Source organism: Ambystoma mexicanum, chromosome 10 (assembly GCF_040938575.1).
Source record: "Ambystoma mexicanum isolate Mex_15411 chromosome 10, UKY_AmexF1_1, whole genome shotgun sequence".
In the NCBI taxonomy this organism is placed as follows: Eukaryota; Metazoa; Chordata; class Amphibia; order Caudata; family Ambystomatidae; genus Ambystoma; species Ambystoma mexicanum.
In genome coordinates, this window is record NC_090932.1 from 1,581,139,591 (window position 1) to 1,581,163,344 (window position 23,754).

General features: G+C 48.6%; 1 long non-coding RNA gene across 1 annotated transcript in view; it reads right to left on the bottom strand.

Annotated features, from left to right (window-relative positions):
* The window catches only part of LOC138492626 (uncharacterized), a 45,735-nt gene extending 33,042 nt beyond the window's left edge, over positions 1-12,693 (bottom strand). Inside the window, exon 1 of the long non-coding RNA XR_011276230.1 lies at positions 12,606-12,693. This is a non-coding gene — a long non-coding RNA (uncharacterized lncRNA). The remainder of the gene's footprint in view (positions 1-12,605) is intronic.
* Between the last annotated feature and the right edge of the window lie 11,061 nt (positions 12,694-23,754).

A 23,754-nucleotide genomic window follows, 5' to 3' on the forward strand; every position in this document is an offset into this window, starting at 1 on the left:
AAATGCAAATTATCACAGAGCGTCTACTGGGCACATTTCTAAATTCAATTTTCCAGAGAGGCTATTGGGCAAACTTCTAATTGCGACTTTCCAGGGTGTCTATTGGATACACTTCTATAATCAACTTTCACAGATGCTATTGGTAGCACTTCTAAATGCAGCTTTCACAGCGTGGCTAATGGGCACACTTCTAAATTCAACTTTCACAGAGAGGCTATTGGGGACACTTCTAGGTTCCACTTTTCACAGAGGCTATTGGGCACATTTCTAAATTCTACTTTCACAGAGAGGCTATTGGGGACACTTTTAAATTCTACTTTTCACAGAGAGGCTATTGGGAACACTTCTAGGTTCAACTTTTCACAGAGGCTATTGGGCACATTTCTAAATTCTACTTTCACAGAGAGGCTATTGGGGACACTTCTAAATTCTACTTTTCACAGAGAGGCTATTGGGGACACTTCTAGGTTCAACTTTTCACAGAGGCTATTGGGCACATTTCTAAATTCTACTTTCACAGAGAGGCTATTGGGCACACTTCTAAATTCAACTTTAACAAAGAGGCTATTGAGGACTCTGGTCCATATGTCTTGGAGTTCTATGTCTATTCTTGGAGAGCCGGTGACTGATTTGCGTTCGTGGTCGTTTCAGAGGTTACTGAGGATAGTTTTGAACCCTCATACTTAGCACTTTCCTTTCCACGAATCCTGTGGAAAATACTGCTACTATGATTTGTGTACACATATTATTTGTGTGAGTGTATTCACTGGGTTCATTGGGGATAGAAATGTCCAACACACACTTTAGTGCATTTCGTCAATGCTTGCAGTATGCTAAGTTCCTTTAGGTCAACAGTGTGGAAGGAAAAAAAAATGTTGTCCATTTATGAAGGTACTGATTGGTGCTGGGGAGTAAGGTATAGTAGGTTTGTACATCAATGAGTATATTTTGGCTTCACGAATATTAAGTAGGCATGTGCAAGGTTTGCAGGTAATCTCTGCTTTGGATTGATGGAAGTATCCTTGCATTCCCACCATGAACATTGCTTTCTAATGTATGCAGTCTAGTGGCCTACACTGGTTGAGTCACCTGTGTGGTAGATTATGGCTACTGTTGTGAAGGTTTTCTTGCCAAGTGATACCTGTCCGTGTGTGAAAGCAGTACGTTTGCTGTTGTTTTTGGTTCCATCGACATTGTATCTTAGGAACATTAATATTACATATTTACTATGTGAGTGTATATGTAGCGTCAAACGAATATCAGAATTGCACAATGTACACAACATGCTATGGTTTGCATTTTGCACTAGTTGTTGAATTGTGGTGGAGTGACAGTTAGGTATTGATACGTACACTAAGCATTTGTTAGGTACTTGTTCCTGAATGACATGGTTGCACACAGTGCATGTATGTTTCCACATGTAGGAAATGTGAAAGATTTCATTTATGAGTATGTTTTTCCTTTCCAATATTTGTAGTAAGTACATCAGAAATTCCTGTGGATCTTCTTGTCAGTTTAAAGTGAATTTTACCATTCCAGCACTGTAGTCCAATTTTTGCCTTATTCCTGAGGCACTGTAAATGGTGTCAGGATTGCTTACTGCATTTCTGTGAAGGACGAGCATTTGCAAACACACCTGGTCTGCGCCATTTTGTTACTCTCCAAGCCGGAAGGTGTGCGTGACTACAACCTGGATCGAGATGTAGGATGAGCCGTAGATGTCTCCAGAAACCCAGGTCCCCTGATTTCAAAGAATCAGGCTTCCTCTTGGAGAGGGGCTCTTTTTCACGATGTACTACTCTGCTATTTATGTAAGAACAGACAGAGCAGTCTATAATGCAAAAGAGCGGGATTGAGCGCACAGCCAGATCAATGCTGCAAGAAATACAGAAAGGTTTGAGTACTATGCCTAACTTGTTTTTTAAATTATCTCTATTTAATACAATAGAACTGCCGGTACCTGAGGCAGTGTATGCAAGTAGATCTGAGAGGGAATCCTGTACCAGTTTCAATCAGGAACACAAAATCCAAATGGTGGATGACAACGACAGGATAAAATAATAAAGTGGGAAGGTTAGTATAGGGAGGACAACCCAAACGGTACGAGGGGCGCACTAGGGTCGTGTTGGTGCATGTCCTGGAAAGCGTTCGTAAATGCACTTCAATAGAAAAGACAAACAGTCTCCCAGGATGCGAACACAGTTAATCAGGTAGTTGGAGCAAAGGCAATCCTTGATATGCAGAACTGGTAGGATGGAACTTCTACTTCCAAATAGATGATTCAGATAGAACAGAAAGAAAAGGACCAACCAGGATACCACTTACGCTATTAGTGAAATACCCAAGTGTCGCGCTGAAGCAGATCTCAGCAGGTCTAAATCATAGAGCCGGAACTCGGATGGAAAGCAGAGGCGCTCGTGCAAGTGTAAGTTGTATGAGAGCTGGAGTCCAGTTTTGAGCGGAAATGAAGTGCCGCAGAGCCAGTAGAACTGAAGGTTGAGCGGGGAGGCTCCTGCAGTTTAACGGCAGTTAAGGAAAACTGCACGTGAATAAAAAAGGCTGTGGCAACAAGTCCGCAAGGTAATCCAGATAAGCAGAAAGAGAGTACAAAGCTAAGGTCTGGTAACGAGAGTTCAAAGTCAATAGGATTCACGGAGGATAATCCGAGGAAGGCAAACAGTGCCATAGGCGGGCTACGAAAAGCCACATAGTAACGTACAATTAGCAGCAACGAAGTTCCCGCGGCTGAAGGCTTTAAGGAACAAGGGGACGTGGCTTCCGTGTAAGCGAAGCACATCCGATCAGCTGACTAGCACGTTTACGTGACCTGAACAGTTTCCAAGGCAACTTGTAATGATGCCAAAGCGGATTCCAAGGTCGGGAAGTTCTTCGTAAGAAAGCCCTTTGCTGCCGTACTGTAACACATTTAAATAAATGTTTTCCACAATTTCTGGTATTTGGAATAGAACATTCATTGTTAAGTTTGCATAGCAATTAACACCTGTTGTATTGGAAAATTTGAATGGGCCAGGTACTTCTGTGTCTGAGCACTTTGATAGAAAGGTAGATGGTTTCTTTGCAGAGGCACTTTTTTGTGGGTGGAGTTAGGTATGTTTTGTCTTTTTGACTCCTTTTGTATGTGCTTTTGGTAGTTGATGTAGTATAAGTTGCTTTCAATTTCTTTGATGGTACTGTTGCCAAATCATTTACAACTTCTGATTGAATGAGCCTTCTTTTCAAACCGTTCAGTTTCTGAGGAATAGGGTACATATTCAGATGGGGTGTGTACAGTGCATGTAGTCTATTGCACTCTATGATGCAAGAAATGTCTGCACTTACTGCAGTTGCCTCAAAATTCACTAGATACAGTCCTTAACAGTGCTACGTAACTCATGCCTTCTTTAAAGACTGTGCTGCCAATATCAAGCAATGCTTGATCTAAGGTTAGACCTTGTGATTTATGATTAGTTGCTGCATAAACTAGCAACAGAGAAAACTGTTCTCTGCATATATACATGTCGTTGAAAAGAAGGAATCGCGCCATTGTGCATCCTATATTTTTGACTTCTGAAAGTTTGCCAAACTTGATGTTTACAAACTGAATGCTGTTGTCCCGTGGGTATGTCTGGAAGCCAACAACTGTACCAAATGCTCCATTAACTAAAACTTGCTCTATGTCAATGTTACGCTTTAACATAACTCTACAGTTGACACATAATGTTAACATTTCCTCCAAACCAGCTGTGTTGGAGATAGAGTTCTCTAAGGTTTGTAGTCATGCAATGCCTTGTTGACACATAGGTATTGTCATACTGTGTGCATCCAGTTTGTCTGTGGCATGAATTAGCACTAGTGGTTGTTTTTGCAGCATTGTTGCATTAAATTGTGCACAGCTTGCTAAAGTTGGCATTAAGGACATACAGCTGATATTTTTCTGAGCTAATTGTTCCATGACATCAGTAGCACATGTGTTATGCCCGTACAGCTCATGGATGCGTCTAGTATTGAGGGTAGACTGTGCCTCCTTTGATAGTACACCAATCCATATTAATTTTAAATGTTGGTTTAGGTGAGGTCTGCAGACTGACACATGTTTTGAGTTAGTTCTCTGTATTGGAAATGTTACCAGAGATTTACATTCCTGATGCTTCCAAGACCTTTACGGCACTCTTTGTGTCCTAAGGTTTTGAAGATAGGTTCTCCTTTGACTGGTGTTAATTGAAGGGGATTTACAAAAAGAATTGTATGTTTACCTCCAAAGAGTTCTTTGTAGTCTGTTTTGAGGACCTCTTGCAATCTGAGGTGAATCAAAACCAACATTAGGTTGGAGACCATGCGCACCTCATCTATTAGGAGCATTTTCATTTGTTTAAGAACTCTGCATAGCACCATAGCAGATTCTGCTGAAAATGTATAGTACTCTAATTTGTTTTGGTGTTCTACCGGAAGGAGTAGCAATCTGTGTAGAGTGACTCCACCTATTTTGTAGGCAGCCAAACCTGTAGGGGGGGGTTGCAACAGCAGAATGGTTGTTTGTTAATTGTTGGAGCTATTTACTGATAATTAGTATTAAGAATGTTTTACCTGACCCAGCTTCTCCACTTACATGCAGCAGTACAGTTTTGTAGTTGTCACAGGTGCAAGTTTTACTTTCGTGCTGTATACCATGTTCAATGGTTTCCCTTACTTCGACAAAAATGGTACACTGTTCATTGTTTAGTTGGGATTTCAGTACTACCAACTCTTCTGTACAGTGCTCATACTTAAGCATACTGGTGGTTACTTCCGTCATGGCTAATTCCGCCTCATTTGCTATGAGTGGCTGTCCAAGTGTTTCTTAGCTGCCTGTTTGAGAAGGTTCACTGCTCTCGAAAGTGACTACATTTAGTTGTGCTTGAAGTTCTTCTTCTTGGTGGCGTTCATTGCCCAATATGGTTTTGTACAGTGTAAAGTTTTCATCTGTAATTGTACTTTCACTGGCATTGAAAGCATCTTCATAGGAGGTGTAGGTGGCTAATACATCTTCTTTTCTCCATGGTTTGAAAAGTTGCAGTAGAGCCATGTAGTACAGTTCTTTGTGTTGAGGCGTTTTAAATGACAATTTCATATTATTAATTAGGCTGCGTTTGGTAAGTTTCACCAGGCTGTCTTCACAACTTTCCACTCTGTATCTACCTTTTTCCTCACTTGGTTTAATGTTGTTTTTGTATGCAAGGTTTTGGGCTATCTGGTACAGGCACAAGGCTTCTAAAGTGATACTCCTGTTCAGGTAGTATGTGTCCACTAAGTTGTTCTTCAAAATGTCCTGGCTGTTGGGATCGCTTTTGGCCATTGTTTATATGTCTTCGTACAATTTAAGTATTCTTTTTCTGGATGCAGCAGGGCCAAGGCTTAGCCACACTATGTTGTCAGATTCCCCTGTAAGGCGGTGCCGGTTAAATGGTCAGCGGCTTCGTAGCTGCCACATTCTCTATGGGACAGCATTTTAATGCCAAAGCTGTACAATTTCTGTGCCAGTGTTTTGTCAGAGGATATGTCATCCCAGAGGTCTTTGAGCTCTGTTTTCTCTGCTTTGGTGAAGTAGGCGGTGACATATCGTGCAACTGCAGTGGAATTTTCTGCAATGTACTGTATATCAACATTGGCATTCCGTAGGAGGGTAATAATTGCATTGTAATCATTGCTGTACCTTGATGCTTTGCTCCTTTTTATGCAATATGTGTTAGGACACGGGTGCACAACATATGGCCCACGGGCCAAGTGCGGCCCGACATGTTATTTTTTGTGGCCCGCAGCAATTAAGGACTTTCCTAATGGAGAGTAGCTCGCAATTAGCAACGGCCGCCCTCCATTAGGAAAGTCTTTGTTTGACTTGCCTTTCTCATTTGAACTCAGCAGGGATGCCAGAATGCAAGTTCCCTGGAGCAAGGAGTTCAAGTTGGCTATAGATTGCCCAGGGTAGTTGGCTGCTGCCTCTTGTAAAGGAGGGGGAAGAGCCATAAACCTGTAAATACCCAATAAAGTAGTTTGGGGCACCCATATGCACCTGGGGTGATGGCTGTTTTCCTGCCTATAAAGCGCTTTGAGATTCAGAGTCAAAATCACATCCCTTTGTCTGCCGAGAAAGACGAATGCAGAATGGGCGTTCCATGCAGCGCCTGCTATGGTGTCTACATGTGGTGTGCACATCACTTGGCCTCAAGTATACATAGCTAACAGTGGAACGGCTCCAGTAATGAATACATATTCCCCTGCAATAGACATATACACCCAGCTCTGGCGTATTCCACACGATCCGTGCACGCACACACCTAAAAGCATTGTGCCTTCATTTAAAATGGAATGCACATATATATAAGTGGGATATCTACCCGATAGCGGACAGCTAGCATTATCCACGCATGTTTTCTGCATAACAGACAAACCTGCTGAACAATAGACAGTCAATGGCACCAACAGCGGATATATGTACAAAAATTAAACAATGTCAGAGGTCGAAGTGGACGGGAACAGTGATCCCAAACTTTTTATTTTTAACTTTCACTGTTCCTATACTTTTATTTTAAAAATAAACCTTTCTGGAATGGTTTAGTTTTAAAATAAGTGTAGGAAGAAGTTGAAGCTCGCACTTCAATGCACTGCACTGCACATTCCCATAAATAGCAGGTGTGTTTGGTTGGGGGTATGGATTTTGTGTGGGAGGGGGCGCAAGGATGGGGTTTGTGTGGTGCAGACCAGCAGGGAACACAGTTCCACTACTTCTTTTCATACACTTCGACCACTGAACAATGTAGGTTGCAGAGGGCAGAGATATTTTGATGCCAATGCCATTTAGCAGACTCCCAAAGGAACAGCCATCTCTGCCGTTCCGATCTGCGTCCTTGAATTGTTTTTGCCCTAATCCCCTCACCTCTCTTGTGTGTGCACAAATGAAAGAGTTCACGATTCACATGGCCTGTTTTTATAGCAGACCCCTCATAATCCACACTTGTGTGTTGAGGGCTGCCCCCATGGCATTCTAAGCATCCTCCTCAGTAAGAACACTAACTACCAAAGGCATGAGGATGATGTTTGTTGTGGGGGTGAGGAGGCATGGGGATGGTGTTTTGTTTGTGGGTGCATAGTGTTTGGTTGGGGATGGTGGCCATGGGGCATAGTGTGGGGGTGGGGCCATGGGCCATAGTATTTGTTTTTGCGGGGTGGTGTCCATGGGGCATAGTGTTTGGTTGGGGATGGTGGCCAAGGGGCATAGTGTTTGTTTCCCGATGTGGCCATGTGGCATAGTACGGGGGTGGGGCCATGGACATAGTATTTGGTTGAGGGGTGGTGGCCATGGGGCATAGTGTTTGGTTCGGGATGTGACCATGTGGCATAGTGTGGGGTGGGGCCATGGGGCATAGTATTTGGTTTTGTGGGGTGGTGATCATGGGGCATAGTGTTTGGTTGGGGATGGTGGCCATGGGCCATAGTGTTTGGTTGGGGATGGTGGCCATTGGACATGGTGGGGGGGGTGGGGCCATGGGGCATAGTGTATGTTTGGGGGTGGTGGCCATGGGCCATAGTGTTTGGTTGGGGATGGTGGCCATGTGGCATAGTGTTTGGTTGGGGATGGTGGCATGGACATGGTGTTTGGTTGGGGATGGTGGCATGGGGCATAGTGTTTGTTTGGGGGTGGTAGCCATGGGGCATAGTGTTTGGGTGGGGATGGTTGCCATGGGGCATAGTGTGGGGGTGGGGCCATGGGGGATAGTATTTGGTTTTGCGGGGTGGTGACCATGGGGCATAGTGTTTGGTTGGGGGTGGTGGTCATGGGGCATAGTGTTTGATTGGGGATGGTGGCCATGGGGCATAGTGTGGAGGTGGGGCCATGAGGCATAGTATTTGGTTGGGGATGGTGGCCATGGGGCATAGTGGGGGGTGGGGTCATGGGGCATAGTGTTTGGTTGGGGGTGGTGGCCATGGGCCATAGTGTTTGGTTGGGGATGGTGGCCATGGGGCATAGTGTTTGGTTGGGGATGATGGCATGGGGCATAGTGTTGGGATGGGGGGGTGGCTATGGGGCATAGTGTTTGGTTGGGGATGGTGGCCATGGGTCATAGCGTGGGGGTGGGGCCATGGGGCATATTATTTGGTTTTTGCGGGGTGGTGGCCATGGGGCATAATATTTGGTTTTGTGGGGTTTTGGCCATGTGGCATAGTGTTTGGTTGGGGATGGTGGCCATGGGGCATAGTGTGGGGGTGGGGCCATGGGGCATAGTATTTGGTTTTGCGGGGTGGTGGCTATGGGGCATAGTGTATGGTTGGGGGTGGTGGCATGGGGCATAGTGTTTGGTTGGGGGTGTTGGCCATGGGGCATAGTGTTTTGTTAGGGATGGTGGCCATGGGCCATAGCGTGGGGGTGGGGCGATGGGGCATATTATTTGGTTTTTGCGGGGTGGTGGCCTTGGGGCATAATATTTGGTTTTGTGGGGTGGTGGTCATGGAGCATAGTGTTTGGTTAGGGGTGGTGGCCATGGGGCATAGTGTGGAGGTGGGGCCATGGGGCATAGTATTTGGTTGGGGATGGTGGCCAAGGGGCATAGTGTTTGTTTCCCGAGAGGCCATGTGGCATAGTGTGGGGGTGGGGCCACGGGACATAGTATTTGGTTGAGGAGTGGTGGCCATGGGGCATAGTGTTTGGTTCGGGAAGTGACCATGTGGCATAGTGTGGGGTGGGGCCATGGGCCATAGTATTTCGTTGCAGGCTGGTGGCCATGGGGCATAGTGTTTGGTTGCAGGCTGGTGGCCATGGGGCATAGTGTTGCACTCCTAAAGCTAAAACGTGCATAGTTAAGAGATGTACCACCTTTGCCTTTTTGGGAATCTGACTCAACGAAGGCCATACTCCCAACTCAATATACATTAATTAAACAACCATATGCAATAGCTAAACAGAAAAAATGACAGAAACCCACTCCTGTTGAAAGAACACCTAATATGCAAATCAGTAAGATGAAGCACTCTCGGTGTTGAGACAAGGGGTGAAAAGGCCCAAAAATGTGTACTGCTAAATTTAAGTTTGAAATACAAATAAAGACCAGAACACCTCAAAAATCTATTCTTTTTCCATGTGTTTAATAAAAATTGGGGGTTGAAAAACCCTCCTGCCACGCCCTCATCCCGCCTACCGCCCCTCCCACATTTACTCTCCGGCCCACTATAGGTAGCATGTAAGGCACATTTGGCCCTTTAGCAAAATCAGTTGTGCATCCCTGTGTTAGGAGATTTTCCTTTCACACTGTGTCGAACCAAAGACATGAAGCTGTTTTCTTGGCCTGTTGTTGAAACTGGTCTAGGGAAACCAAAGCGGCATTTGGTGTAGTATTTGCCTCTGTACTTATATTTGCATTGACAATACTTGCCACACTTGTGTCTTTGGAATTGCAAAACTTGTGCTCGTAGGTCACTATGTGTACTTTCCGAAGGGATTCGCAAGTGCCGTATTTGTGAATGAACTGCAAAATAGTTTCATCACTCTCCTCACCAAATTTAGGAGCATTTTTAATCCACAAAAAGCATGTGGATGTGTGGTGCTCCTCTAGCTTGATATTCTTTTCTCCAAAAGAAGTGTTCCACTTCTGTGAGGAGAGGAAGTGCTTTATGCAAATGAAGTGCAGCATGGCAAGGAAGCGATTATGAAAGTAGCGTGAAACATTTACTGGATCGAGAGAGTAAATCTCTTCTGGTGTTTGCATGTCTGCACCAGTTTTGTTTTTTGTTTGCTATGCGTAGGAAAGTGTGCAAGTCTTCCCATGCATACTCTGCACAACTTAAAGTGACAAACCATGTGGGTGGGCCAAGGTTGCATAGCATACACCGTATATCTGCGTGGCGTCGGAACCAGTACTCTTTCGTACCACGCATGTTTGCCAAGAGATTTGTAATACTTGACTGTAAAACGTCCTTCTCTTGCACTTTTTGAAGTAGCTGTGTAGCAGACATCTTTTGCAAATGGGAACCTGTTTTTAATGTGTGGGCAACTCCATAACATAGCGTTGCCAGTTCACTTTCAAAGAGCAGGTGGAATATGTACTCCACGTTCTGTCTAAATCTAGGGTCCTCAGAATACATTAGTAAACAGCGGTATTCTGATGCTGGTATTTGTGTGCCTCTTTCACCATATCTTCTACCTTTTCCAGTCAGGAACAGCAGAGGAAGTGCTTGTGCTTCCACACATTTTTCCTATATGCTGATTGGCGCTCCTTTGGCTTTCCGCATTTGATATGTTTCTAGTGCATCGACTATGGTGTCTTTGGAGTGCAGTGGGTGAATTGTATAGTGGTCTAAAATATTGGAGGCTGCACTAGGATCTAGATGTTCAAATTGGCCAGTTGTTGAGGAGTTCTGAATTATTTTGGTTGTTTCTCTCAGGTTTTCTTGAACGTTTACTTCCTTGTAGTATTCATTGTTTTCTTTAAGGTATTGCAACACTTCCCTAACTTTGGTTAAGTCCACTAGTTGCTGCCAAATTTCTTTGTCTGTGGTAGGTACACAATTTACCAGGATTATCAAAGATTCTTTTATTGGCATTTGCACTCTAGAATGTCTACATTTTCTTTGAGATCTAATGGTAAATAAACTACTTTACCACAAATCCCTCTCAGTAATTTGGTGAGAGGCAATTTTGCTGTTTTCTGTTGAAGTCGTATTAATGCTTGAAATGGGTGCACTGTTTGGATTATAATGGTCTCATACAAATTAAGATGCTGCAGTGCGTTTGGCAGTGGAAATAGTTCCAAATTATTACTACTTGCCTGTGATGGCCTTTGGTTACTGTCAAGTTTTGCAGTGCAGTATGTGCACAGTATGGAGGTGTTTGTAATTTTGTATTTGTTTTCAGCTATAAGTTACAGAGCTAATTGAAACCATGTGGATTCCTCATTGCCTTCTATTTTCTGCATTATATCTATAGTTTTGGTGCTCTTTCGATAGAAAGTTCTACGACAACACACACATATTTGGTTTGGCATTTCAGCAGATGTGCTTTTGAACTTTTGTATTTCTTTTCTGTATGTGTGATATGAAAAGTTGATAGCTGCATTGTTTTCAGTACTGTTGTCTGAAAATTCTGGAGTTTGTAAGTGCTCTTCAGTTCCACAATATTTCCTTTGCATGTGCTCTATTTCATCGAGCACTTGTTTGGCTGTACCGTGTAGGAGAATATCATTTAAATGTTGGAGTGCTAAAGCTGGACTTTTTTCACAGTACAGTTTGTAAACTAGATTTCTGACTGTTGATGGTGGGGTGCTAACATTTTGATACGGTGGAAGGTGCTTTTGCAAGCAGGTCCAGAAATGCAGGCTAAGGAATGTCTTTGTATTCCAGTGTAGTTTCGCACTGGACGGGAGTCCATAGTTTGTAGTATTTTTCTTTTTCTTTTGTCGTTGCTTTTGACATACAGATTGAGGAATTGCTGCAAAGATTTGATTAAGCATTGGCGAACATTACACATTGATGTGAAAGGCCATTTGTAGGAGAGGCGTGTTGCTTTGGTGGAATAGAGAGTGCCATCTAATTTTGATGGGGATATTTCTGAAAGCAGTGTTTCCTCTTCCATTATGGTATTGTACACCTTTTCATACCCTCGTCCACTCTGATGTAAGGCAAATTGGTTTGTTTGTTCTTGTTTGTATGATTTTTCATTGAAGTATGGCTCTATGTTGGTGGTGTGACTCCACTCATCTGTACAGATGTGGCCAAAGGTATATATACTCACATTGCGTTTGTTTCAAAGTAGTGCTTGCAATTTACCAATTAATCTTGTTGGTGGTTTCATTCTGTTCAAAATGACTATGAACAATTTCTGTTTCACTCTCATTGCACTGTGTACAAGAGCTTCTAGGATGACCTTTCTGCGGTAGGTTTTGAGGGTTGAGCGTGATTTCTGCCCTCTATTTATAAGGTTCTGAAGGACTCTGAGGTTGAATTTATTTTGTAAAATTACTTTTTTAGAATGCTTGCTTGTGATTACATTACCATTTGTACATGCTCTCTTAGCAGCAGTGTGCGTTACACTGTACTTAGTGGTTTTCTTATCATTCTCACATTTTGACAGATCAACTACACTGTCTTTACTGGTAGATGCATCTGTTTTCCTTATTGACTGAATTACCTCTTCTGCTTCAACTTTCTGTTCACGTTCAGCTTGCAGTGCATGGCTTATTTCTGTGTTTTTAGGTTGCGTTGCTCTCGTTCTGCGTTGCTTTCTACAGAGTTACAGGGTGGTAGGCATTGTGCAGTAGCTGTTGGTGAAGAAAGGGAAGTGTGGGTGTGCAAAAATTGAAATGTATTTGTGTGCAATGTGCATTAGTGGGTGAATAGGACGGTAGGCATTTAACTGGAAGTGTGTCGCTGTGCAGTGGTGTCTAACTTTCGGTTGGGTACAGTATATTACTATGTGGGGATTAGTCTAATGGTGGCGACATAAGAAAAACTGAGCACCTGTAGAGGTGTCATCAGTAACAATGAAGTACATAATGGTGGATGGCCGCACATCTATGTGCTACAATATAACAACAGTGTACTCTTCTAGTAAGACATACAATGGTATGATGGTATTTACTTACATTGTTGCTTGCTGAGGGTAGGTTTATTGCAGGCTGTATTTTGAAGTGCACACTCCAGTGGCTTTCCGGAGAGAGGTGGTACTGCACCTGTATAAGAAGATGGTAACAAAATAGGTTGGCTAATGGCATAGTGTTTACATTTGTGAAATACATTCTTCAAAACTATAGGGGGATGCCTTGGCGGGAAGAGGAAGTGTGTGTGTAAATGGAAGGCTTACACACAACTTATCCTGAACAGGACTACAAGACTTGTCCTTGGCCTCAAGCCCTGGGATCGTATCCATCCAGCTCTGAAATCTCTCCATTGGCTCCCAGTGGATGCAAGGATTAAATTCAAAACCCTCTGCATTGTCCACAAGGCTTTCTGGGGCATGGGTCCAAAGTACCTTCAGCTATCCCTCCGCAAATACCTCCCCTCTCAAGCTCTTCACTCCTCTACCTCTAACTCCCTGGATCAGTCGTTTTTCAAAGAATCGAGCTAGGGGTAGATTTATGTCTTTGGCTGGGGACTCACTCTGGAACAGCCTCCCTGCCACTCTTAAACTTGAGGAGAACCATCTCCGGTTCTGGAAGCACCTCAAGACCTTCCTCTTTGCTTCTGCCTTCTCTCCCCCCTCTCCCCTGCTGATCTGTTCTCTCTTAGCACTGTGTACCTGGTCACCTTCTGCCCTTTGGGCCCAGGTACCGGCTCACCTTGCCACCCTCCCGCACTGCCTCCGGGCCACCCCTTGCACTGGGGTCTGTATCTGTACCCATACAGTCCCCCACTTTTTTCTTCCTGCACTTATCAGACATACCCTGTCTGCTGCCTTAAACCCAGCACTTGCCAATTGCTGGCTGCAATACCACTGTTTGCTGCCTTTATTATGTATTTATTTATGATTATTTATCTGTTTCTGCTTTGCTCCGCACTCTCCGCTTCTCTCCCCTTCCATGCACTATTTCCCTCCCCCTCTCCCATGCAATGTCACTGGGCCTATTAAGATCGTTGTTTTGTTCTCCCCTGTTACCCTCCCTTGCCTTGTTGTGCTCTGAAACACTTGTGTATGAGCGCAATAGAAATAAAATATCAATATCAATATCAATTGATGGGCACTTGGGAGCCTAAGCATGTTTGTTAAGGGGGTAGGTGGGTTATTTGGGAGTGTATTGTATGACTTGTTATGAAACACGTGTGTGTGTGTTAGTGTAGGCGTATTTACTTTCAAAATGCAGTTCTTCGCATTGTGGAAGGATGTCAAAAAGGTGCAGAAAGATGTACAGAGTGCAAAGTAGAATGTTTTTGTGTGTGCATTTGCATGTACTTCTCTGCATATGTATGCTTGCTACATGAGTGCAGGCATTGCTTTTGGGCTTTAATTTCCTTAGGCACATTTATGAATTTTACTGTTGTGTATACACACATACATTTTTTTATTGCTTAACTACTGTTGTTATGTATGACGTGCAGTAACGGAAGGGACAGCGCTGGAGTGGGAAGGACTAAGGGCTGGAAATCAGTATAAACGTGGGGGGCATCCTACCCTCAAACTTGTGTATGCAATTATTTGCTGCACAAACAATCAAACCTTTGTAGAGTTTACAGTTAAACAAAAACATGTTTGTGTCACTCAAGTCAAATCCGTGAATACACACTTTAAACAGTTTAGTTGCAACAGCTTTTATTATTTAGCTGTTGATGCATATTGTAGGTATAAGGTTGGTGAAATGAATTGGAAGTAATATTAAATTGGTAACCTTCATCGGATTGAGCCAATACAATTCAATAAATGCAATCAACCGTGTATGGTTTACAAGCTGCTGGTCCATTCAGCAGGGATCACAAAGACAAAACAACATGAAAGTTTCAGGTTCATGAACAAGTAACATGTGGATGTATCAACTGAAGTATAACAAGCACCCACACACTAATAAGTCAAGTACAATGCCACACACAACACAAGCAAATATATTGTGTCAACAGTTCTGAAATATATAGCTCGAAACAAGAGTTAGATTGGTTTGCAGTCCTTAGAATCTTTTCACACACACTAATGGCACAATGTGCTCCACAGTTGGCTTGAGACAAGATAATCCTAGGCTCAAAGTGTGCACTAAGCCCTAAAAATGCCTAGTAACTGGCAAATTAATGCAGAGTCCCAAGAATAATGTGTGAAATCCTGGGGCAAGGTCTACCAATGCCTGGCGGAAGGGTGACCAATGGGCTGGTCGACGTCTATATTTCAGGTTAGAAGTTAATGTGGTAGACATTCAGGGCATCTTTACCGACCACAGTGCGAGCAGGACGCGATCCTGAGCAGCAGCCCATTTGGTCCCTCCTCGCCCAGTGCATTTCAGGAGCCAGCCTTTATTGCCGGCAGCTCCACGTATACTCAACCTGCTTGCAGAGCCACGAGTCTTCATTTCCTGACACACAGGTTACTTAAGACAGACCACACAGCCAGCCACCACACCAACATTCCAGTGGTCGCAGTCTTCCTCTCCTCTTGTCCCAGGAGTGGTCCCTCCCCACTACACTGAGCCCTCTACTCGCGAGCTCAACGCAAGGGAGACCTATCACTATTTGTTCCTTGAAGAAGGCTCTTACCCAGTTGAGCCGAAACGTCAGTGGTTGCCGCACCCCCTCCAGGGGATGCCCTGAATGTCTACCACATTAACTTCTATCCTTAAATCTAGACATCGACCAGCCCATTGGTTACCCTTCCGCCAGGTTTGATTGTTTTGTGCATCAAATAATTGCATACACAAGTTTGAGGGTAGGACGCCCCCCATGATTATACAGTTATGTATGACGTGTGGCAGGAAACTGTTGTTATGCTTGGAATGTATGCACTTGGCTTAGTTTGGTGGGAAAGGCTGCGTGATTATTTTGTGTGCGATTTTTACAAATTTGATAGGTGGTGCGTTTATCGGCGAAAGCATTGTAAAATTGACACACCAAAATAACAGAGTAACCATTTCCATATACCAATGGCTGTTATGGGCAAATGGCAACTTTGCCACCACCTACCAAAGTAGGAGCCATTTAATGGTAGGCGATGGGAGAAATACGGATTTTGAGTACGTCATGGAGATTCACTGCTAGGTACCCTGTTGCTGCGAACGTATAATACATTAGCCTCTGTACTGTACAAAAAATAGTAATACCTACTAGGCGTGGTTATTGGTAGCGATGCCGATGTATGTGGGTGCAGAACTCGTAGATCGTTTTACAGTACGTTCCCGTGCAGGTGCTGTTGATTTACAGGACATTTGACCTCTGTGTGTTTAACGGTTGGTATGGACTGTTCAATAGATGTGCTAGCGTTACATGCACAATTCTTGGATGTAATTGGTGTATGTGTAAGTAATCGTTTAACAGTAGCTAATTAGGGAATGCTGGTAAAAGAGTAATGGAAATGGAAGAAGGACTGGTCCTGCTTACCTGGGGCGCGGCCCTCGTGGTAGTTGGGCAAAGCGCATGTGCTGCATGCTGTCCTTTTTAATGTGCTTGTCATGGAAATGGGACTAGGATTAACGATTCCGGTGTATGTATGCTTTTTTGTTCCATGCTAGGATGTTCTTCTGTGCCCATGAGAAACGTAGTGCTTCTAGTGTTACGTTTGTCAGTGGCATTGTTTTTTTTTCCCCCTATTGAAATTAGTCATCTGTTGCACTGTGTACAATGTACGCTGCAGACACTCGTATAGTAATGTAAGGAGGAAAAGCCAAGAGCAATCCATAACAAGGAGCACACAAAAAGATGTTGCTTTACACGTCGCTTTAGCAAAATTAGAACAAAACACTTTTCACAACTTCCACCAAGACACCCATATTCTATGATGCTTAAAATGTGTTTGTGCAGCCCCCCACATAGGGCAATATGTTTGTGAAAGCCCCACCATTTGGAGGTGCGCACATGCTACATGTGGGTCTTTTTAGGGTGGCTGCAATGGAAATGGGACTGTGCAGGAGTTGGGATTGGTCAATATGATTTTCTGGGTGTGGTGCGTAGCAACAGATTGTGCCAGAACGTGTGTTTGCAAATAGGAGCGGAAATGGCTACGGGGATGGTTGTGCCATTCAGTAGGCAGACTATATGGCTTTTGGGTGACGCCTGGATACATTGGGTGCAAGTTTATGCAGAACGCTCTGCACTGGCAGCACACCATGGGTTCCATAATGTCGACGTGCACTGGCACGGAATCCGTGGGATGAAGTGGGTCAATGTAGGTCCTCTTTGTGCCAGTTTGATGACGCTCGCGCACCCAGACATTGTTATTGTTAATTGTGGAGGGAAGAGTTTAGGGCATGTTAGCAGCATTTCACTGCAGTTTGCAATGAAGGAGACATTTTGGCAACTCATTCAAATGTTTCCAAATTCACACATCATTTTTTCTGGCATTTCTCAGAGACAGATGTGGCTGCGTTCTTCCATGTGCGGGCCACCAATGGAGAAAGCGTGGTGCAATGTGAACAAGGCATGTTCTCCTTCCGCAATGAAAACATTATGTTTCGTAGTATTACTATTTTTCGTTCCGATAGAGTTCATCTGACTGATGCTGGCAATGAACTGTTTCTGCATAATATCCAAAATGCAGTGCAGTGCTTCCATTGGGTGCAAGTCTAGCAAGCATTTTCCCTGTAGTTGTTTACCACTTCCAATGTTGCAAACACAAACAGCACAAAAAGGCTCTTTTCAGAACCACCACTTTGTTTTGTAAATGCGTACAATGCTTTTGCCGGCGTCCCGCCATCCATTGTTGCCGTCTCTGTACGCTGCGCTCATAGGCTGCGCCACTGCCTGCATGCTTTCTTTCAACTTCTATTTTTCAATGGTGCAAGGTGGCTCTGTTAAGAGCCACTTTGTTCCCCCCACACCCCTGCTGGTTCTGTAGCATTTTTACTGTTGTTATTAGACATGCCAGAATAGCCAGCAATGGAAGGGAGATTTGGCAAAGGCTGCCAATCACAGGGGTAAGAAATCATACGTGGAGAGTAGAAAATATGGGGTGCACATCACTTGGGTAGGGGGCACTCTTTGTCATGCTCCCAGACCGAAGCCTCAAAAGCGCTTTGAAAATGTTTCCCCCTACACAGTACCGCATCGCAGTTTATGCACAATACAGTGACCTTTGAAAGGTACGGGTCTGTTGCAGTGCGTATGTCCTCCAAGGCTTCTTGCGGGATGCGGTGGCCCACTGGAGTGTCCCTAGTGGTGCCAGGAGCAGATGCAGAGTATGCTGTAGAGGAAAATAACCTACTGCCTGCTTGGAAGGGGAGAGCAGCCTGGTGGTTCACTTTCAGGTGCCACCGCATGGAGGTGGTGCCATAGCTAAACAAGCCAGGTTTTCCACAACTGAGTAGTTTGTTGCACTCAGTGCATTGTACCTGGTTTGCACAAGATTTTGGCACATCTGCAACAGTCCTAAATAGTTTCCACACCCACGCTGGTTGCAGGTAATGGGAATTCCTTCTACTTTATTCTGGTTTCCTTTTCGATGGCATGCCACATTATGATGCCTGTTGCCTTGCTCAGGACCTTCAGAAGCAGGTTTTGGTGGTGAGGGTGTGGCAGCTCCTGAGTCAGAGGTAGTAGTAGAAGCTCTGGTGGCCATCACTTGGAGAGGTACTTTGCAGGCACACAATTGGTGAGAAAGCAATTTCTGCACAAACCAATGTAGACCGCTGCTCTTCTCTAGAAAGCCAAACAGGGATTGCAGCGCACATGTGTTGTGTGCCCTTTTATAGGAGTGTTGTGGACCACGTGCCACCGCAAAGTGGTCCTAAGTGTTTCCCCACAATACCTACATGCAGATGGAAGAGTGTAGGATCTCTGTAAGGGTGCACTCTCACTGTAACACTCCATACATTGCAGAATATTGTCCTCTTTTGATGTGCACAGATCTGGCTCGTGTCTGCTAAATAGGGGACCACGCGCAGCATTGTTCCGTTACCATGGTGACGTTGCCATTTTTCTCCATTTGGATGCCTGTCTGTGGGACGTATATTGGCCGTAATACTTTGTGGCCATGTGCATAGCTTTCCTACAGATACTCTTCCCATCCCCGGACTGCTTAAATGTACGGCACACGTGCATTGAACATTTCTACATAAGCTTGGTGTGAGCACAATACAGTAGGTGCAATGTTTACGAGCAAAGTTACTCGCAGGATGTGGGTGTGCACTTCCACCTACTACAACTACATCACACGTTTCTTCGCATATCATGACCAGGGACGGTGTTACCAGGTGTCACAGGACGAGATACGCATGTGCACAGCTGTGCGACGGAGAAACCTACGGTCCTGTAACTTCTTAAAGGCAGTTCTGTGCATGTAAACATGTGGCCCGTACTGGCGTCCTACAGATGCTTTCATTGTGATTGCGTATAGGACAGCCAGGTTCAGCAGTCGTACGACTCCTCCATTTTGCTCACTTGCAATAATCCCCACTAGTGCTATACCCTTTACACTTACAATGGCCTTCTTAAAACAAAGGAACAGGCACTTATACAATCAGTACACATACACATATCAATGTTTATTAGCAGACATTCATAGCCACTATTCGGAAAGGGAAGGGGGACCAGAAACAGATACATATACTGGGGAGTTTGCCATTTCAACAAGCTGTTGGTGAGGGGACGATGGGATTGAGGTCTCATCGAAGCGGCTATCATGACACGCAATTTGCGGGGATGGGGGGCTGGGAAATTGGGAAGGCGGGCATGTGCATGTCGGACAGTGATATCTTATTTTCCTCATAATATGTTCTTCTACAAAAAATTTCAAGGCAGCAAATTGGAGGTGGGGAAAAGGAAGACACGGGGCATGAGCGGGGGGTGGGGGGAAAGAAGGGAGACACGGGGCAGCAGCAGGGGGTGGAAAGAAGGGAGACACGGGGCATGAGCGGGGGGTGGGGGGGAAAGAAGGGAGACACGGGGCATGAGCGGGGGGTGGAAAGAAGGGAGACACGGGGCATTAGCGGGGGGTGGGGGGGAGGAAGGGAGACACAGGGCATCAGCGGGGGTGGGGGAAGAAGGGAGACACAGGGCATGAGCGGGGGGTGGGGGGGAAAAAAGGGAGACACGGGGCATGAGCGGGGGTGGAAAGGAGGGAGACACGGGGCATGAGCGGGGGGTGGGGGGGAAAGAAGGGAGACACGGGGCATGAGCGGGGGGAGGAAAGAAGGGAGACACGGGGCATGAGCGGGGGGTGGGGGGGAAAGAAGGGAGACACGGGGCATGAGCGGGGGGTGGAAAGAAGGGAGACACGGGGCATGAGCGGGGGGTGGGGGGAAAGAAGGGAGACATGGGGCATGAGCGGGGGGTGGGGGAGAAAGGAAGACATGGGGCATGAGCGGTGCGTGGGGGGTGAGAAGGGAGACACGGGGCATGAGTGAGCGGTGGGGGGAAGAAGGGAGACACGGGGCATGAGCGGGGGTGGGGGGGAAAGAAGGGAGACACGGGCATGAGCGGAGGGTGGGGTGGGAAGAAGGGAGACACGGAGCATGAGCGGGGTGGGAAGAAGGGAGACACGGGGCATGAGCGGGGGTTGGGGGGAAAGAAGGGAGACACGGGGCATGAGCAGGGGGTGGGGGGGAAGAAGGGAGACATGGGGCATGAGCGGGGGTTGGGGGGGGAGAAGGGAGACACGGGGCATGAGCGGGGGAAGAAGGGAGACACGGGGCATGAGCGGGGGGTGGGCGGGGGAACGAAGGAAGAAACGGGGCATGAGCGGGGGTGGGGGGGAAAGGAAGACATGGGGCATGAGCGGGGCGTGGGGTAGGAGAAGGGAGACACGGGGCATGAGTGAGGGGTGGGGGGAAGAAGGGAGACACGAGGCATGAGCGGGGGTGGGGGGGAAAGAAGGGAGACACGGGCATGAGCGGGGGGTGGGGTGGGATCAAGGGAGACACGGGGCATGAGCGGGGAGTGGGGTGGGAAGAAGGGAGACACGGGGCATGAGCGGGGGTTGGGGGGAAAGAAGTGAGACACGGGCCATGAGCGGAGGGGCGGAAAGAAGGGAGACACGGGGCATGAGTGGGGGGGTGGGGGGGAAGAAGGGAGACACGGGGCATGAGCAGGGGGTGGGGGGTAAGAAGGGAGACACGGGGCATGAGTGGGGGTTGGGGGGAAGAAGGGAGACACGGGGCATGAGCGGGGGTTTGGGCGGGGGAAAGAAGGAAGACACAGGGCATGAGGGGAGGCGGGGGGGAAGAAGGGAGACACGGGGCATGAGCGGGGGGTGGGGGGTACAGGAGGGAGACACGGGGCATGAGCGGGGGTGGGGGGGTACAGGAGGGAGACACGGGCCATGAGCGGAGGGGGGGAAAGAAGGGAGACACGGGACATGAGTGGGGGTTGGGGGGGAAGAAGGGAGACATGGGGCATGAGCAGGGGGTGGGGGCGTAAGAAGGGAGATGTGGGGCATGAGCGGGGGTTGGGGGGGAAAAGGGAGAAACGGGGCATGAGCGGGGGGTGGGCGGGGGAAAGAAGGAAGACACGGGGCATGAGGGGGGGAGGGGGGGAAGAAGGGAGACACGGGGCATGAGCAGGGGTGGAGGGTACAGGAGGGAGACACGGGGCATGAGCGGGGGTGGGGGGGTACAGGAGGGAGACATGGGGGTGGGGGGAAGAAGGGAGACACGGGGCATGAGCTGGGGGTGGGGGGGTAAGAAGGGAGACACTGGGCATGACGGGGGTGGGGGAAAGAAGTGAGACACGGGCCATGAGCGGGGGGAAAGAAGGGAGACACAGGGCATGAGCAGGGGGGTGGGGGGGAAGAAGGGAGACACGGGCATGAGCGGGGGGTGGGGGGAAGAAGGAAGACACGGGGCATGAGCGGGGGTGGGGGGGAAGAAGGGAGACACAGGGCATCAGCGGGGGTGGGGGGAAGAAGGGAGACACGGGGCATGAGCGGGGGGTGGGGGGGAAAGAAGGGAGACACGGGGCATGAGCGGGGGTGGAAAGAAGGGAGACACGGGGCATGAGCGGGGGGTGGGGGGGAAAGAAGGGAGACACGGGGCATGAGCGGGGGGTGGAAAGAAGGGAGACACGGGGCATGAGCGGGGGGTGGGGGGGAAAGAAGGGAGACATGGGGCATGAGCGGGGGGTGGGGGAGAAAGGAAGACATGGGGCATGAGCGGGGCGTGGGGGGTGAGAAGGGAGACACGGGGCATGAGTGAGCGGTGGGGGGAAGAAGGGAGACACGGGGCATGAGCGGGGGTGGGGGGGAAAGAAGGGAGACACGGGCATGAGCGGGGGGTGGGGTGGGAAGAAGGGAGACACGGGGCATGAGCGGGGAGTGGGGTGGGAAGAAGGGAGACACGGGGCATGAGCGGGGGTTGGGGGAAAGAAGGGAGACATGGGGCATGAGCAGGGGGTGGGGGGGAAGAAGGGAGACATGGGGCATGAGCAGGGGTTGGGGGGAAGAAGGGAGACACGGGGCATGAGCGGGGGAAGAAGGGAGACACGGGGCATGAGCGGGGGGTGGGCGGGGGAAAGAAGGAAGACACGGGGCATGAGCGGGGGTGGGGGGGAAAGGAAGACATGGGGCATGAGCGGGGCATGGGGGAGGAGAAGGGAGACACGGGGCATGAGTGAGGGGTGGGGGGAAGAAGGGAGACACGGGGCATGAGCGGCGGTGGGGGGAAAGAAGGGAGACACGGGCATGAGCGGGGGGTGGGGTGGGATCAAGGGAGACACGGGGCATGAGCGGGGAGTGGGGTGGGAAGAAGGGAGACACGGGGCATGAGCGGGGGTTGGGGGGAAAGAAGGGAGACACGGGGCATGAGCAGGGGGTGGGGTGGTAAGAAGGGAGACACGGGGCATGAGCAGGGGGTGGGGGGAAAGAAGTGAGACACGGGCCATGAGCGGAGGGGCGGAAAGAAGGGAGACACGGGGCATGAGTGGGGGGGTGGGGGGGAAGAAGGGAGACACGGGGCATGAGCAGGGGGTGGGGGGGTAAGAAGCGAGACACGGGGCATGAGTGGGGGTTGGGGGGAAGAAGGGAGACACGGGGCATGAGCAGGGGTTTGGGCGGGGGAAAGAAGGAAGACACAGGGCATGAGGGGAGGCGGGGGGGAAGAAGGGAGACACGGGGCATGAGCGGGGGGTGGGGGGTACAGGAGGGAGACACGGGGCATGAGTGGGGGTGGGGGGGTACAGGAGGGAGACATGGGCCATGAGCGGAGGGGGGGAAAGAAGGGAGACACGGGACATGAGTGGGGGTTGGGGGGGAAGAAGGGAGACATGGGGCATGAGCAGGGGGTGGGGGGGTAAGAAGGGAGATGCGGGGCATGAGCGGGGGTTGGGGGGGAAGAAGGGAGACACGGGGCATGAGCGGGGGGTGGGCGGGGGAAAGAAGGAAGACACGGGGCATGGGGGGGTGGGGGGGAAGAAGGGAGACACGGGGCATGAGCGGGGGTGGAGGGTACAGGAGGGAGACACGGGGCATGAGCGGGGGTGGGGGGGTACAGGAGGGAGACATGGGGGTGGGGGGAAGAAGGGAGACACGGGGCATGAGCTGGGGGTGGGGGGGGTAAGAAGGGAGACACTGAGCATGACGGGGGGTGGGGGAAAGAAGTGAGACACGGGCCATGAGCGGGGGGAAAGAAGGGAGACACAGGGCATGAGCAGGGGGGTGGGGGGGAAGAAGGGAGACACGGGCATGAGCGGGGGGTGGGGGGAAGAAGGAAGACACGGGGCATGAGCGGGGGTGGGGGGGAAGAAGGGAGACACGGGCATGAGCGGGGGGTTGGGGGGGAAGAAGGGAGACACGGGGCATGAGCGGGGGACGAGGGGGCAGAAGGGAGACACGGGGCATGAGCGGGGGTGGGGGGAAGAAGGGAGACACGGGGCATGAGTGGGGGTGGGGGGGAGAAGAAGGAAGACACGGGGCATGAGCAGGGGGCGGGGGTGGAAAGAAGGGAGACACGGGGCATGAACAGGGGGCGGGGGGTAAGAAGGGAGACACGGGGCATGAGCGGGGAGTGGGGGGAAGAAGGGAGACATGGGGCATGAGCAGGGGGTGGGGGGGTACAGGAGGGAGACACGGGGCATGAGAGGGGGGTGGGTGGAAGAGGGCAGACACGGGGCATGAGTGGGGGGTGGGGGAGGAAGAAAGGAGACACGGGGCATGAGTGAGGGATGGGGGAAGAAGGGAGA